Source organism: Neolamprologus brichardi, chromosome 22 (assembly GCF_056152115.1).
Source record: "Neolamprologus brichardi isolate AB-2024 chromosome 22, ASM5615211v1, whole genome shotgun sequence".
NCBI classification, from domain to species: domain Eukaryota; kingdom Metazoa; phylum Chordata; class Actinopteri; order Cichliformes; family Cichlidae; genus Neolamprologus; species Neolamprologus brichardi.
Window position 1 is genome coordinate 2,184,584 of NC_142124.1, and position 14,862 is coordinate 2,199,445.

General features: G+C 45.0%; 1 protein-coding gene across 3 annotated transcripts in view; it reads right to left on the minus strand.

Annotated features, from left to right (window-relative positions):
* The window catches only part of LOC102785092 (zinc fingers and homeoboxes protein 2-like), a 130,663-nt gene extending 117,547 nt beyond the window's left edge, over positions 1 to 13,116 (minus strand). The window contains exons 1-2 of one of the 3 annotated variants that reach the window (XM_087835591.1): positions 12,743 to 13,116; positions 12,469 to 12,609 (exon numbers count right to left, since the gene is read on the minus strand). The gene's annotated coding sequence lies outside the window, so the exon portion shown is untranslated. Of the gene's footprint in view, positions 1 to 12,468; positions 12,645 to 12,742 lie in introns of all 3 variants that reach the window. The other 2 variants (XM_087835590.1, XM_087835588.1) reach the window with 2 other exon arrangements.
* Between the last annotated feature and the right edge of the window lie 1,746 nt (positions 13,117 to 14,862).

Here is a 14,862-nt window from a genome sequence, read left to right on the forward strand (position 1 = left end):
AGGCAGGGAGGAGGGGGGGGGGCTTCAACAAATCACAGCTCTGGGCTGGGGGGTGGGATGTGGGGGGGGAGCTAATCTAAGACGTTTTTTTGTCTGATGAGCCCATCAGTGCTGCTGGTCACTCATGTGTTGAGTAATTGAGAAACGCACACACACTGCAGGCTTTAATGAGAAAATAAGCATTCTTTTCTCCCTTCATGAATAAAAATGACTTCTTGGAGGTTTAAGAAGCAAGAAAGAAGCAAATCTAAATAATATAAGCAGCGGTAACAAACGCACGGCGTCTGTTTTTGAAGTGTTTTCGCTCTAAAAATGAGATAGCCGAAAACAAAAGTGACACCTACTTTCACCGGATGATTGATGGCATAAAACAGAAACAAATTTGGCGACTTCTTTAAAAAGGCTGTTCAGTAAATTATGTCAAAATGACAAAATGACACACTCGCGCACACTCGGCCCTGCATATATTTCAGATAATGCGCTTCCTCGGAAAGAAGGACCTGCAGCGGTTTGGAGAAGATCTCCGGATGAGAAGTTTGATGCAGGTTTGCTCCGCCACAGCTGCAACCACTTGAACACCGACTCCACCCGCCGGGCCGAGCGTGCGCCCAATCAGATTCTGTCAGTTTTAGCTGTAAACATTCACCGTGGTGTTGCCACCACGAGTTAATGTAAAGCTACAAAGAACAACTTAAAGCCAGAGATCACTGGATGTTTCCAGATGTTCGTTCGGCCCAGATGTTGTTACCGACAGCAGCAGGTGTTCCTGCCAGCGTGGACTCTGATAGGCAGATGAGTGAAAACACTAAAACACACATGTTTAAAAGCTCACCTGTTTGACTAATTAGGGGCGTGGCCAGTTTACTGTCAGGTGGATGTTTTGGGGGTGATCATATTATCAGCCTGTCAGTCAGCGCTCATCAGCAAGTTTAGATTTCTGTGATTATACAGTGGAACCCCGACTTACCAAAACCCCATTTGTTACGAAGGCGCTGAACGGCAAGATTTCTGCCCGTGTTACGGCAAAATGCCCGAGTAACGAAATCCACTGGCTCCGATTGGCTGAGCCTACAATGCCCACAATGCTTTCCAAATCATGTGACAACCCCTTGGCTTTCGTAATTGCGCTTCGCTGTTCCAACTGAAGGACGTATTGTTGTTCTAGTTAGCAATTAGCCTGTAGCCTATCGTTCAGCATCGCCTCACTCAAAAGGCGCGATGGGTGCTTCAAATTTTCGTTCGGCCCAGATGTTGTTACCGACAGCAGCAGGTGTTCCTGCCAGCGTGGACTCTGATAGGCAGATGAGTGAACACACTAAAACACATGTTTAAAAGCTCACTCGCTGCTCACCTGTTTGACTAATTAGGGGCGTGGCCAGTTTACTGTCAGGTGGATGTTTTGGGGGTGGTTATATTATCAGCCTGTCAGTCAGCGCTCATCAGCAGGTTTAGATTTCTGTGATTATACAGTGGAACCCCGACTTACGAAGACCCCATTTAACGAAAAATTCAAGTTATGAAGGCGCTGAATGGCAAGAAATCCACTGGCTCCGATTGGCTGAGCCTACAATGCCCACAATGCTTTCCGAATCATGTGACAACCCCTTGGCTTTCGTAATTGCACTTCGCTGTTCCAATTGAACGACGTATTGTTGTTCTAGTTAGCAATTAGCCTGTAGCTAATTACGGAAGACCCTCGGGAATGAATTAATTTTGTTAGTTTCCACTGTATTAGCCTTAGCGGCTAACGCTAACGCCGCTCTGTTGTTAATGTGGCTCCTAAAAGCTAACGCTGGAGAGGCCGAACACAAAACTGAGGCTTCAAAACATGGGTCCTAAAAACCAGTATGTGTGTGTCGTGGCGGCTACTTCAGGATCTTACATTCAGTCTAACACGGGAACACCCGGGGAACCCTTTGGAGTTATTTTTAGTCCCTTTGTGCCTGAAATAAGAGACGAGGTGAGAGGTCGGGTCTGTAGGGCAGTCACTGGTGACACAGGGCGTATTTAACCCCAAACCTCTCAGGCACACTGGGAGGAAAACGGATAATCATGAAATAAATAACTGTTTGCACAGTGATCGTCATTTTCATCGACTGGTTGCTCAGATACAAGTTTCACATCTCCTGTGACTGCAGCACAAACGTAACCGGGCGGGTTTATCTACATCTAAAATGCTCACACAACGTTTACTTCGTGCTGTGTTTAAGGAAAGAAAACCAGTTTTGACTCAGGATTCGACAAAACATGATCAGATTAAGCCTGAGATGATTTAATCTAATGAATTCACTGGAGGCTAATTCATGGATCTAATGGAGGGAGCACAAGCAGGGAGCCGTCTGCAGCCCTTTGATATTTCCATACTGCAAGCCTTTAGTCTCACTGCAGATTGATCTGTGTGTGCAGCGGGACGAAAAGAAAGTTTCCTGATCAATAAACTGAAGTCGTGCATGTTTGTGAGCGCAGCGTCGCGGCGCTGCTAACGCCCGGGCTGCACGGAGCGGTGACCTGATGGTAACTTTCTGATCAGTCACAGAAAGCGTGTGAACATTTTATTTTGTAATAAACAATTTCTTTTTTCCTCCGTCACGTGACCTCCCTCTGGGGCCGTTTGGGATGCTGTCGACGGAGCAGTGGGCGGGACCGAGCTGCAGGTCGACATTAGACTGATTGGCCCAGAGGCAGAGCTGCAGCTCCGGCTCAGAAACAAGGCGACACGTTTGTCAGCGATCGGCTCGCGCTTCATCATCGTCGTCGTCACGTGGAGGACGGGGCGCTGTTTATCAGTCACGTGACTCCCCGCCGGGCCGGACCCACGCCAGCTTTCTTTACCGCCCATCCTGCTCCAGACACGAGTGAAGTCTGGTTTATTTTCATGTCACATTAATATTAATTACTTACAGAGCTCACAGCTGACAAGCTCGCCGTCTTTTCTCATCTGGAAAAATAAGTCATTTGCATTTCTCCTTCTTCTCTGGTTCTGTCACGTCTCTGCGGTCTGATTTTCTCCCTGCATACATTATTATATTTTTGGGCGAGCGTCATTAGCATGTACAGTAGACCTCAGAAGAACGAGCCCGCTCTGCTTTCTTGGTTTGACCCATTCCAGTTTTTCCATCGCTGATATTTTTGGAGCGAATCTGCTTTTTTGTGCCAGTTTTCAATATCTGAGAATTTGGCCTCGTCCTGCCAAAAACTTCAAACAATTACAAGTATTCAGTGTTTCCCCCAGTTATTCTTGGCAGTGTGGAAAAGCCTGTGAAGCTGCGTGCAGACCGCAGGAAGCTGCGCTGCTATTAATACTCTGTTCGTGCACTTCTCAGCACTAAATCAGTGTTTTTATATTGATTAACGATCAGACGAGGAAGAGCCTGAGAACAGCCAGTCGATCACTGCGCTGCCGATGAAGATGCAGGTTGGTGCTAGCACGTTTCTCCAGGACTTCTTTACCCTCGACCGTCAGACCGGCCTCACTTTTCACTGTTTTCTGGGATTTTTCTGACTTTTAAACACGTCTGTTTTCCCCTCATGTTTAAAAACCCAAAATCAAACGACTAAATGAGCCACCAGGAGCATCGCAGCAGACGCTGGTAAAAACAGGAGGAAATTTCTCTTTTTCGGTGCATAAATGCTTCAGTCTTTACAGCTGAACGACTGTTCAGTATTCAAAAATATGATCGTCTCCGGTAACTGCTCATTAGAGATGCACAAATCGTGACATTCTACAACAGAACAGATGTTTAAAATAAAAATTTGGTTGGTTTGGTTTTTAGCATTTCTGACACAACAGATAAAAATAAATAAAACACAAAACTGACTTGAACAAATGTCATCTAATCTGCGGGGCGATATTTGCAGATTCATTTGTGGTTTATTGCTGATGTCTGAATCTGCCAACGATCGAGCCAATATTGTCCAACACACCAGTGAATCCTTAACCCTTTAAGACCTACCATAGAACCAAGTCCGCCAGAGCTTATATTATATGTTTACATGCTGTGGAGCCATTTTTGGGAGCATTTCAAGTTGCTATACATCAATACAACCATTACAGCCTAAATTTTAATGATATGTCTGCATTAAGTGCATAGTAATTACATAAATTGCAAAAAAGTGCAATAAACTACAAAAAAAATTGAAATCGTTTTTGTTTTTTAACATATATTTCTAGTTAGAGAAATTTAAGAGGCTTATCCCTCAAAACTGTAAATACAAAAAAGTTGCACAAAATAGTTTCCCACCACAGGAAATATTTTTTGAGTGTCTTCATAGTTTTATTTTTGAAATACACCAATTTTTATACACTGCAGGAAAAACAAGAATAAATATTATAATGCAAATTTGCAAAAAAGCAGCATATGCATCAAAATAAACTATTTCCAGCAGTGCAATATGAGTCCTAAGCATCCCAGAAACCACACAGAAAGTCATAAAGTCAAACATAACTTTTAAAAACACCAGTATAGGCTCATGAGGCCCTGATGGTAAAAAAAAAAACTACATTTCCGCAAAATTACGTCACTTCCGGTTTCGGGCAGGTCATGGCGGTTCGCACTGACGTCTATTCCAACATAGGAAGTGTTACAAACAGCTGATCGGATCGGCAAAGCATGTTTCTGGAATATTATGTTTTTGTTGCTGCAAGTGCTTTTATGCAGTTTTTGCAAAGCTATATGTGGAAGGAAACTGTGACCGAGGACAAGCTGATGGCATAAGATGTAAGTACAACTCCTCCGGTTTCATATGCAAAAAACAATTATTGCGCTAGCTCACGTGGTTGCAGAGCTACCGGGATTTAAAAATAGTTACGCAAAACAGAGCGTGCTGCTCTGACCGGCTTTAAAGGGTTAACATCCAGCTGTTACAGAGGTCATCAGTAGGTAAGACTTGGTCGCAAGTTTTTAGATTTGCCAACACAGGCACTCGAATAACGCACCCTCCAGCAAAGCCTGTGTGTAATTTCACAGTTTTAAATCAACATATTCAGATCAGCATCTAAACGGTACGTCTTCCTCCTCTGCTGAATCTTCATCGTTCCACCGAGTGTCCGAAAATTCAGCTTGACGAAAATCTGCTAAAACAGACAAAAGAAGCTGTGCTGATCACACAGCTTTACCGAGGCAGGAGCAGAGGTGCAGGAATGAAAGAGGCAAATAAATAATCAATAGATATATTTTCAGCCCTGTCTGCACCACACAGGTGTCGGAGACAGCTTACATCTCTATGCAGCTTCAGCTCTGAGCCGCCGGTGCAGCTCTGCACGCTCGACAGGCCTTTTTAAAAGTTATCCTGTAAAATAAAAAAGACCTTTCGTACGATGAGTTCATTAGACACATCAGACTTGGTCTTGGTGATATTAAATCAGTAATATCAGGGTTATCCTGGCTCAAACTGGGCCTTTGGGGGGACTATACACATAAGAACAATCAGTATGCGTTTGGTTATAGCGACGAATGAATGAAAGGTGATGAAAGGCCGCTCGAAAAAGTCTGGTTAAAGTATTTTTATTACAGCCCTCATGATTTTCCTTTGGGGGAAGACCAAAACCAAAGCCTCTGAATATCATCAGTGACTTTGAGCTGAATCATGCAGGATAACCCTGCTTCCACTGCTCTGAATCACTGACCGCATCTCGCTAGTCTTCAGTCATTGAAGAATGCCGGCCGTTTACTCATTGACGAGCGCCGGCCGTCTCTCAGAGGTCGGGCGTTTCAGGCCGGATGAACAATGAGGACGTCGCCGTGAAAACAGTGAAAGGAACATCTCCAGAAAAACGCAAACGTCAGCGGCGCTGCTGTAAGAAGACCGCCAGAGAAAAACACTCACAAATCAACGTTTTCTTTCATTAGCACCAGAAAAAGACACTTCTCAGCCACTTCACAACATGGACGACGACTCCTAAAAAAACCTTTATGTAGTCGAGCGACCGGCTTCAACCCAACAAGGTCGTCGCCAGAATGGAAATAAAAGCACCAATTACACACGGCCCTCCACAGAGACAATACACCGGAGGTCAACTCTGTAACAAAGTTGACTCAAAGCATTGTGCCTAAAGGATGTTTTCATTTCTGTGACCAGTCTGCCTTGAGGTTTCCTGGATTCGGCGCAGGTGAAAGTAATTCAGCTCTCACCGAGTCTTTTAATATTTCTTCAATTGCCTTTCAAAAAAAGAAAAGGAAAAAAAAACTGCCACTAATAAGCGCCACTCTGAGCAGACGGCGCTAAAAGCACCGACTGCAGCGAGAAGTGGATGTGACTGAGAACCCGACGGACGCGTGTTTGATCACATGTGGACAAAACACACACCAACTCAACAACAGCGCACGAGTAAGAGTCTCGATACAAACACAACAACGAGCCTCTTCCTGCTGGAGACGCCGAGACGCTGGCTCGTTTTAACGTAACGTAATTAAAAGTGTTTTTCTAATTAGATCAAAATGCACAAAATGATCAAAACCTTAAAGACATCTGGAACATTCAAGCAAGAAGTCAAGCGAGCAGCGGGCTCTTTTTCCTCATTGACGTATACGAAATCCGACATTTTTTAGCAACCACAGGAGTCGCCCCCTGCTGGCTGTTTGAAAGTATGCAGGTTTAAGACGCTGTAATGCAGTTTTTCACATGTTAAACCTTCCTGCCTGGTTACACACTGAAGACTAAATAATGCAGATGTTATTTGAGAGCACGCTCACTGACGTCCCACCCATCCGATCCCAATGTGAGCACACACTTTGAACCCCAGCTGCTGCAGGTAGCTAGTTTGGATTTTGTGTAAAAGCAGTTATTAATTTTAAGTAGTCCACATATTTCTAATTTTACTGGATCTAACATGTTAGTGTTGGTAGGAAATGCACCTCTGACCAGTTTCTCAGCTACCATTAAACACTAGAACAGAAGAACAACACCCGATGTTGGATTGGTAAAATGTAGGATAATACAGCGGGAGAGGGATCTTTGAGGAACAGCCAAACTCTTCCCAGTGGTCACGTCGTCTTTCAGATAAATTAGTAACCACTCTTTCCCAAAATATCCTGCATTTATGAGGCCAAAAGTGGCGAGCCTGGTTTAAACCTTTGAATACTGAATACTAGGGGTGGGGAAAAAATGGATACTGTGTAGCATGGTGATATTTTGTTTCTAATAATGTATGGATACAGGGACAGCAGAAATCGATATTTTGTTACAAAAAGGTTTTTGTGCTCTGACTTCAGAGCATGTTGATCCTTTTTCTGAGCAAGAATCCTGACATTCCTTCACTGTCCAAATGTGTTTAACTTGTTTTTGGCAGCAATAAACATGACAGTTTACTTATTTTAATTTAAGACATGTTTTATTTTAATTAAGTTTAAAACTTTTTTATTTAATGTAAAATTATATTTTGTTTTAATTTACTTTCAAATTCTTCAGTTGCTGAAGGGGCTGCATAGTTTTCATAAACTGCATAGTTCAGAATAGCTATAATTGTACCAGATGGTTGATTCAGTTAAGTTGGACTAGACTGTAATACAAACCGTTCAGTTTGTCAACAATAAAACTGAAATGAGAGAAAGACTGAGTGTGAGACTTTGATATTAGAGAAAATGAATATTGATCAAGTTTACCTTTATGTACAGAATCTGAATTTTGCAAAATATTTTTAAAAATTGCAATAATATCGTATCGTGGGATGTATGGTGATTCCCACCTCTACTGAATACGGAGCTGCAGGACAAAAGGGACAAAAGTTCTTTGGTACTGAAAGCCTTCAGGGCCTCAATTCACCTGTGCATTGGTTCATTCAGAGAGCTCAAACGCCAAACTGCAGTGAAACCTTCAGCCATTGTCTCTGTCTGATTGGTGCCAGGTATTTAGATGACCAGTCATCACCGAGCAGGATTGAATGGAAGCAGGTAGACGGCCCATGTTGAGAGCAGAAGACAGAACAAACACAGAAAGGACAGCTTTGCTTCTTTTTAGCTTCGCGAACATCTCTACATGTGATTGTTTCACAGAACAGGAAGTCTTAGCACAGACAGCCCAGAAAAAATGGCCACCAGACACTAAATAACCCGACTTTAGTCAGCGAATTTCCAGCTTTATGGGGCAAAGCTGGAAGCCCAAGCACAGCATGACATTTCCTTACATCCTCTGTACCTGTCAGCTGAATATACAGGTATGATCACGCTGCACCGAGCAATTATCGACCAATGAATCAGCCTGGCTGCTTTGTCAGTTTAGCTCTAACAGCTACACAAGCTTCACCGTCTGCAGGTGATTTACAAGATCAGGAGACGTAAAAAGATGTGTTTCCTGAGGGAAAGCAGGTGTAAAAATGGACTTAAGTTGTGAAAATGAGCACCCGCGAGTTCAAAGGTAGGAATTAATGTTTTACTAAAGTAGCAGGTCTGAGCTGAAAAATGACCGTATTTGGCTGGAAGCCTTTCCACAGCTGGAACAAACAGCAGTGGGACTTTTCACACACACAACTTTTAAAAAATACATTTCATGGCGAGTAATGAAAGCCTTCACTGCAGCGCACGAATGTTTGCACGGCAGGAAAAAACTGCAAAAATATCACTTTTAATTTCTGTACGAGGGAAAAAAATTACCAAGACATAAAGTCCTTGGGCGAGATTTCCGCTTTAGCACCAAGAAATAGGGAATAAAAGATTATTAAAGCAGCGAAGAGTGAAAAGAAGCAGCTTCATCTCTGGTCTGGAGCTAAATCTGATCGAATGGGGATCCCGGTGCTCGCGCGCACAAACTTCAACCTCTGAAAAGCCTCCAAGTCGACGTGGAACGTGGGTTTGATCCAACAGCAGCAGCAGCAGCAGCGCACATCCAATGCACCCGCTGTGTGTGTGCGTGTGTGTGTGCGCTTCCCTGTGAAGAGCTCCAGCAGTGAGGCAGGAGTGGACAGTAACACACACACACACGCAGTGACTCACAGAAAATCACCCCCACTTCACTCACTCACGCACAACCTGGCATGCTCGTACTCTCTCCCAAACACACACACACCCTCTTACTATTTCATAAAGCACCCAAACTACAAATGTGTGTGCGCCATAAGAGCAAAAAAGGAGTGACTGAATGTGTGTGTGTGCAAAGATGCAGCTGTCATGCATGCTTTCTGCATGTGTGTGTGTGCATGTGCGTGAAATAAATAGCAGTTTGACAGAGCGACAAAGAGTGCTGCATAGTGTGTGTGTGAGCTGTCACGACTGAATGCCACTGAGGGCAACACACACACACACACACAGACACACACAGAAAGGGGTCCTTTTCTATCGCTACGAATAATGAAAACACACGAGTGGAGCAGCAATTTTCTGCAATAAAAAACCAATGATGTGAGCAGTGCAAACGGTGAAATAAAGCACACTATGGCTGCGTGTGTGTGTGTGCGTGGGGGGGGATTGGGGTGACAGGTCAGGTGGCAACAGCAAATCACAGCTGCACTTCCCAGGAAGCGGCAAAATGTGTGTGTCAGAGAGAAAAAGCAGCGTGTCAGGGCAGGAAGAGGAAAAGCAAAAGTGTGTGTGCGCGTGTGTGTGTGAGAGACGCGAGAGTAGTAGTGAGGAAGGGAAAGCGCACCAAAGCTGCGTGCTGTGTGTGCGCCCGTGTGTGTGTGTTGGCGTTTGTGACAAATAAATAGCAGCCAGAGAGCAAGCGAGCGTGCTCTGATTCGGAGACTGGCAGCATGACTGACTGATCCCTGCATCCATATCATAGGATTAAAAAGCCTGACACGGCGCAGATACAATAGCGGCAAAATATGAGACAAAAAAAGTCGGTCAATGGAAAAGGAAATGTGATTATGAACCAGAACAGGCGAGAGGGAGATAATATTAAAAAAAAGAAAAGGGAAAAAATCCTGACACACTTTCAGCGGGAGCGCACGGTGCAGCGGCGGGGAGGAGGTGGATTTTAAGGCTGTCACCGGGCAGTATAGAGGAAGGAGGAAGAGGAGGAGCCGCTGCCAAATACGAGCCTCTCCAATGATTTCCAAGAGCCAAGACACACTTCAGTCACACTGTCAGGGATGTGGTGGAGGGTGAAACCTGCCCAAATTCAGTTTACACACCTGTTCGCCTAAGCCTGACAGAAATCTTCCTCCTGTACGTCCTTCAGACTGCAGGGAGTCACATGAGGACAGCAGGGAAAGCTGCAAAACAAACACAACTACGCCTTTTTAGAGATATTTTCTCAACTGAAGGGGGGCCATAGGCGGGGGGAAGGGGGTCACAGGTCAAAATGGCTTTTTAATTTCCAACCACGTCACCGCGTTAGGTCTGAAGCGGCATGCGAGCCGGCTGCATCTAATTATTCATGATTTTATGTAACAGGGCTCGGGGTAGGAAATTAGGTCGGGGAACATCGTGAACACAAGCTGGGCGAACTTGGAGAAGTTTGACTACAAGAAGAAGGAACAGCTGCCACGTCCACGGGCGTACGCGGGACTTTTTTAGAATGGGGGGGCACAAAGGAAATAAAAATATTTCACACTCGTGTTCAGTCCTGAGCCATGATACAGACTTTTATTTTAAAGGAAGAAACCTAGTGTGTAAAGAAGCAAAACAAGTATGAAAAGCCTTAAATTACACTGCAAAATATACTCCAAGTGCCTGCATACAGACTGAACGACATGCATCATAATATTAGATCATAATGGTGTGCAGACTTTACTTTAATGTTGCAGCTGGATATGATTTTCTGTACCTTTATGCTGCTGGGGGGTGTTATTCAAAATATTATAGCACCAAATATGAGTAGATTTATATTTTTTAAATCTGCAGCAGCCCTCTAAAGCTTTAAAACAAAGCCTAGAGCACAAAGTGCAACACAAGCATCCAAAATAGAGCTGTTTGGTTTGGTTTTATATAAAACAAACAAACATCTTTCTTTAAAAAAAAATACAGTATTTTTTAAGTGTGGTTTAATTTTCCCAAGCTTACAATTAATTTTTAATAATCAAACATCCCAATTTTCTGTCAACTAAGGTTAAAAAGGAACTCTGTGCCTTGATTGCAAGTGCGGTAAATCCTGCAAAGGCTCATTCTGAGATTTTTTTTAAGGAGAAATCGTTAAATAAATTGAAAGTTTATTAAATGTGCACTCAAGTAAAGTATCTGAGTAAATGCACTAAGTTACATTAGACCGCAGGACCTGTGGGGGCGAGGCACTGATATTTGAGGAGGGCTGGTGCCACCCCACGCCCCTCATGTGGATACCCTCCTGGCCGTGTCACATACGGGCATGCAGGCAGTCCCGGTGAGTAAACGGGCGCTAATAACGCCGGTTTCCCTGCACGGACGGGCGGCAGCAGTGACCCAGTCTGTACGGCACAGCAAACACACGGCGCTGGATGTAAATACACCGAGCGCGAATTTGCAAAATTATGCAAAAAACGCACACATTTCTGCTTAACCGGAGTAAAAGCAGCTCAATATCAACGCGGATCCTTATAAATGCAGTTTAAAAACACAATTGTGCAAAAAGAACAAACACTGACGGCGTTTCTCGTGGAAAAGCCGAGCGCTGTGGATTCTGGCAGCCTGAAACCAGTAGAAAACCAGTCTGCCATTAACTGGCACGAAGTCAGCGTCTGTCCACCAAACAGGCAACCCGTCCTCGGAACCGGCCCGGCCCAAAAGCCCCTCTTAAACTACTTCAGCCTCACATTTGAACACGTTTAAAGCACCGAGCGGAAAACTGTTTAATACCAAAGTAAACGGCAGTTCGCTTCAACCTGCGACCGCCAAACAGTTCGCTCATCGGCGGTGAAAACAGCCCGAAAAGACGATCTAACGGTAAAGACAGTTCGGTGAAAGGCAAGTAAAAAGCGGAAAAGCTGGGAAAGTGTCGGTAAAGCAGCGGGAAGCGGCTCTCCGCAAACAGGCAGCGTGTTTCTGTGCAGCCCGCTGACGGCGGCTTCACCTCAGATGACCCAACCAGCCAGACTGGCTGTCTGCTAGCTAGCCCCGTTTGAACCTAACCTACAGCGGGCAACAACAACACTTGAGCCGACTCTTTAACCGCACTGTCATCGGCTCCGCGGAGACCGAGGCGCCGACAAAAAGCGGATTTATCCTCCACTCGGGTCCGCCGAGCAACGCTGTAACTCGGAGGGGAAGACGGGAGAGAGGAGGGGGAGAGGGAGGCAGCCAAAACAAATGCGTTTCCCGACATGAAAGCACAACATCCAGAGACGGGCAGCCACGTTTCCCGCTGCTGTGTGCGGGGAACGGCTAAAGCTAAAGCTCTTAGCTCCGCCGGGTCGCCCGTCATTAGCAGGGGCTAACTGGCTAACGGCTAGCCCCAATGGCTAATAAATTTATTATGTGCACTTTCACCGGAGGTGGAGGGGGGACGGCAAAAGTTGGCTACTAGAAAGAAAAAAAAACAACGCGAACCGGGTGACATTCACTTGTCTTACAACTATCCTCAAATACACCCGGAGAGCAGTCACCCCGCAACTAAAGTTACCTGACAGCCAGGTGTCTAAGTATTTCCATCCCAGCCGGGCTGCCGAGGAGATCCGCGGGGTGAGAGCGCCGTGGTTCCCACTCCGAGAGGCTGTGATGGAGGGGGACGGTCGCTAGCAGCAGCCGCAGCAACAGCAGCAGCCTGGGCAGAGAGAGGGAGCCAGGCGGCTAGTCTGCCTGCAACCAAGCCGCTTTAATAACTTCACTTTTGCGGTCACTTTGGTCAAAATTTATCCCCGCGAGTAAAAAAACGAGAAGTTTCCCTCGTGTCCTACCTGTGTGGAGTCGGTGGCTGCACGGTGCGACAGGCTGGAAGTTGATTATTCCCAGAGATCCAGAGTGGAGCGGTGCGGGGCGCATATAGCTAGCGCTGGGTACAGTAAAGATTGTAGCATAGCTAACCTAAAGACAACAGTAGAGAGGAGAAAAAAAAGCCTGCTCGTTGCTCATAGGGGGGATCGACGACAAAAACCACATGATCTTTTACGTCAGCATATATTTGCATAGGATGCCAAATTTATGTTCGGTGTCCAGGTGACGTGAAAATGTACAGAAAAGTTGGACCGCGACGCTGCCGGACTCTGGCACGGCGGAGAGGCGCGACCACGCGGCGGCCATGCACCCCCCGAGCGTGCCCCCCTCCTGCAGCGGCTCAGCCTCAGCACCCCGGCAGCAGGCAGGCACCACCTATACATCCACACACACGCTCTCACACACACTCACACACCTGTGGTCCTCTGCACCGACTTTATTCTCATTTTAATCCACTTTCCTGCACTCTTACCCGCACACCCGCTCACACACACCATCGCCGGACTCGTTCGCGTGTCGTGTGTGACCTGTTCGTGATTGTGACACCGTGCAGCTCTGATCTCTGTGAATTCTCCTAAACTCGGAGAAAATGTTGCAAAAGTTCGCTTTCATGAACCCACGACATGTAAATAAAAATGTAAAATTTTAAATAAAAGCGACGCGAGCGGGAACAAAACCCACGGCGCTCGGGTGTTTCTGTGACACCTGTTTGATCCTGGAGCTGACCCGCTCACAGCACCGTGCTCACGTGCGCTGGAGCATCAGCACCCACCTGTTCAACCTGGGCTCATTTACAGGGAGTTTCGGTGGGATCAGGAGGGCGAGAGTGCGTGGGAGTGGAAGGAAAAGTTTATCCACGATCACCACACTGCATCGCGCTCCTGCATTTTGATAAATGGGCTTGTGGTACCTGATCAGATGCAATAAACGTGGAGACGAACCCTCGCGCTTGTGCGAAAACGTGACGGACAGCGACACCAACAGGCGAGTTTAGGAAGCACACCCTGCCCTGCTCCCACCGGTGGTTATGTGTAGGTGAGTTATGCGATTGGTTTATGAGGACTTGGGTGATTTAGTGACCTTTGACCTCTGTGATAATATGTGCAACGTCACCAATCAAACATCCCGAGTGTACGTTTATGATCGGCTCTGATTCCTGGCTCCTTATCAGTGCTGATAAAACCATTTTAATGCCAAATCTCAGTCTGTTCACTTAAAACAGAAAGAAAGAGCGTGGCTGCTTTTCAGGCTTAAAGAACAAATTATTATCCATAAGGTCAAAGGTCAAGTATAAAAAAAGCAGCTGCAGGAGAAACTGAATTCTAATGTCTTTGATGTTCATTTATTTTGTTTATTTAATTTTCTATTTTCATCATTTTCTTGAATTACTCGACCTTTTAATATACAGCATGTTTCTTGTTAATTAGCATTTTTAACAGTTTTATTGTTTTTTTGATAATTTAAAAATTATTACGCCTTACTTTGCATTTCTCATGAATTGATCATTTAGATGATCAGCCTCTCAGGCCTCTGCAGAGATGAATTTCTATGTTTTATTCAACCCATCCATGCAATTTTATTTGTTTTTATTTTATTTTTCTGGCTATATCTTAATATTAAACATTCATCATATATCAGATCCTCTATTCCTTGTGAATTTCTGTGATTTTATTATATTTTACTTCCATTGTTTAAATATATTTTGGCTTTTTTAGCCTTTATTAGACCACGATAGGGGAGAAAATTCAGGAAAACTGGGAGAAAGACACTAATTAAATGGTCTCAGCGCAGAGTTGAACCCATGACTCTGCTTCATGGCGGATGGATACCTGCACTACCCAGAGAACTGAAACATTTATGATTAGCTCACATTTTTATCTGTGTTTTAATATCATTGAATAAGGTGGACTTTCTCTTACAACAGGTGTATTTCAGTTTATTTCGTTTTTATCACAGCCAACGTCTTAGTAAATATAGATGGTTAATTAGGGAGGAATGTCTGTGTTTGTTTAGCTGAATGCAGTAAAATCTGAGCCCAGGTGATTGTCAGTAAATGCATCGCCCCCGATAGGCCCGGACGTGC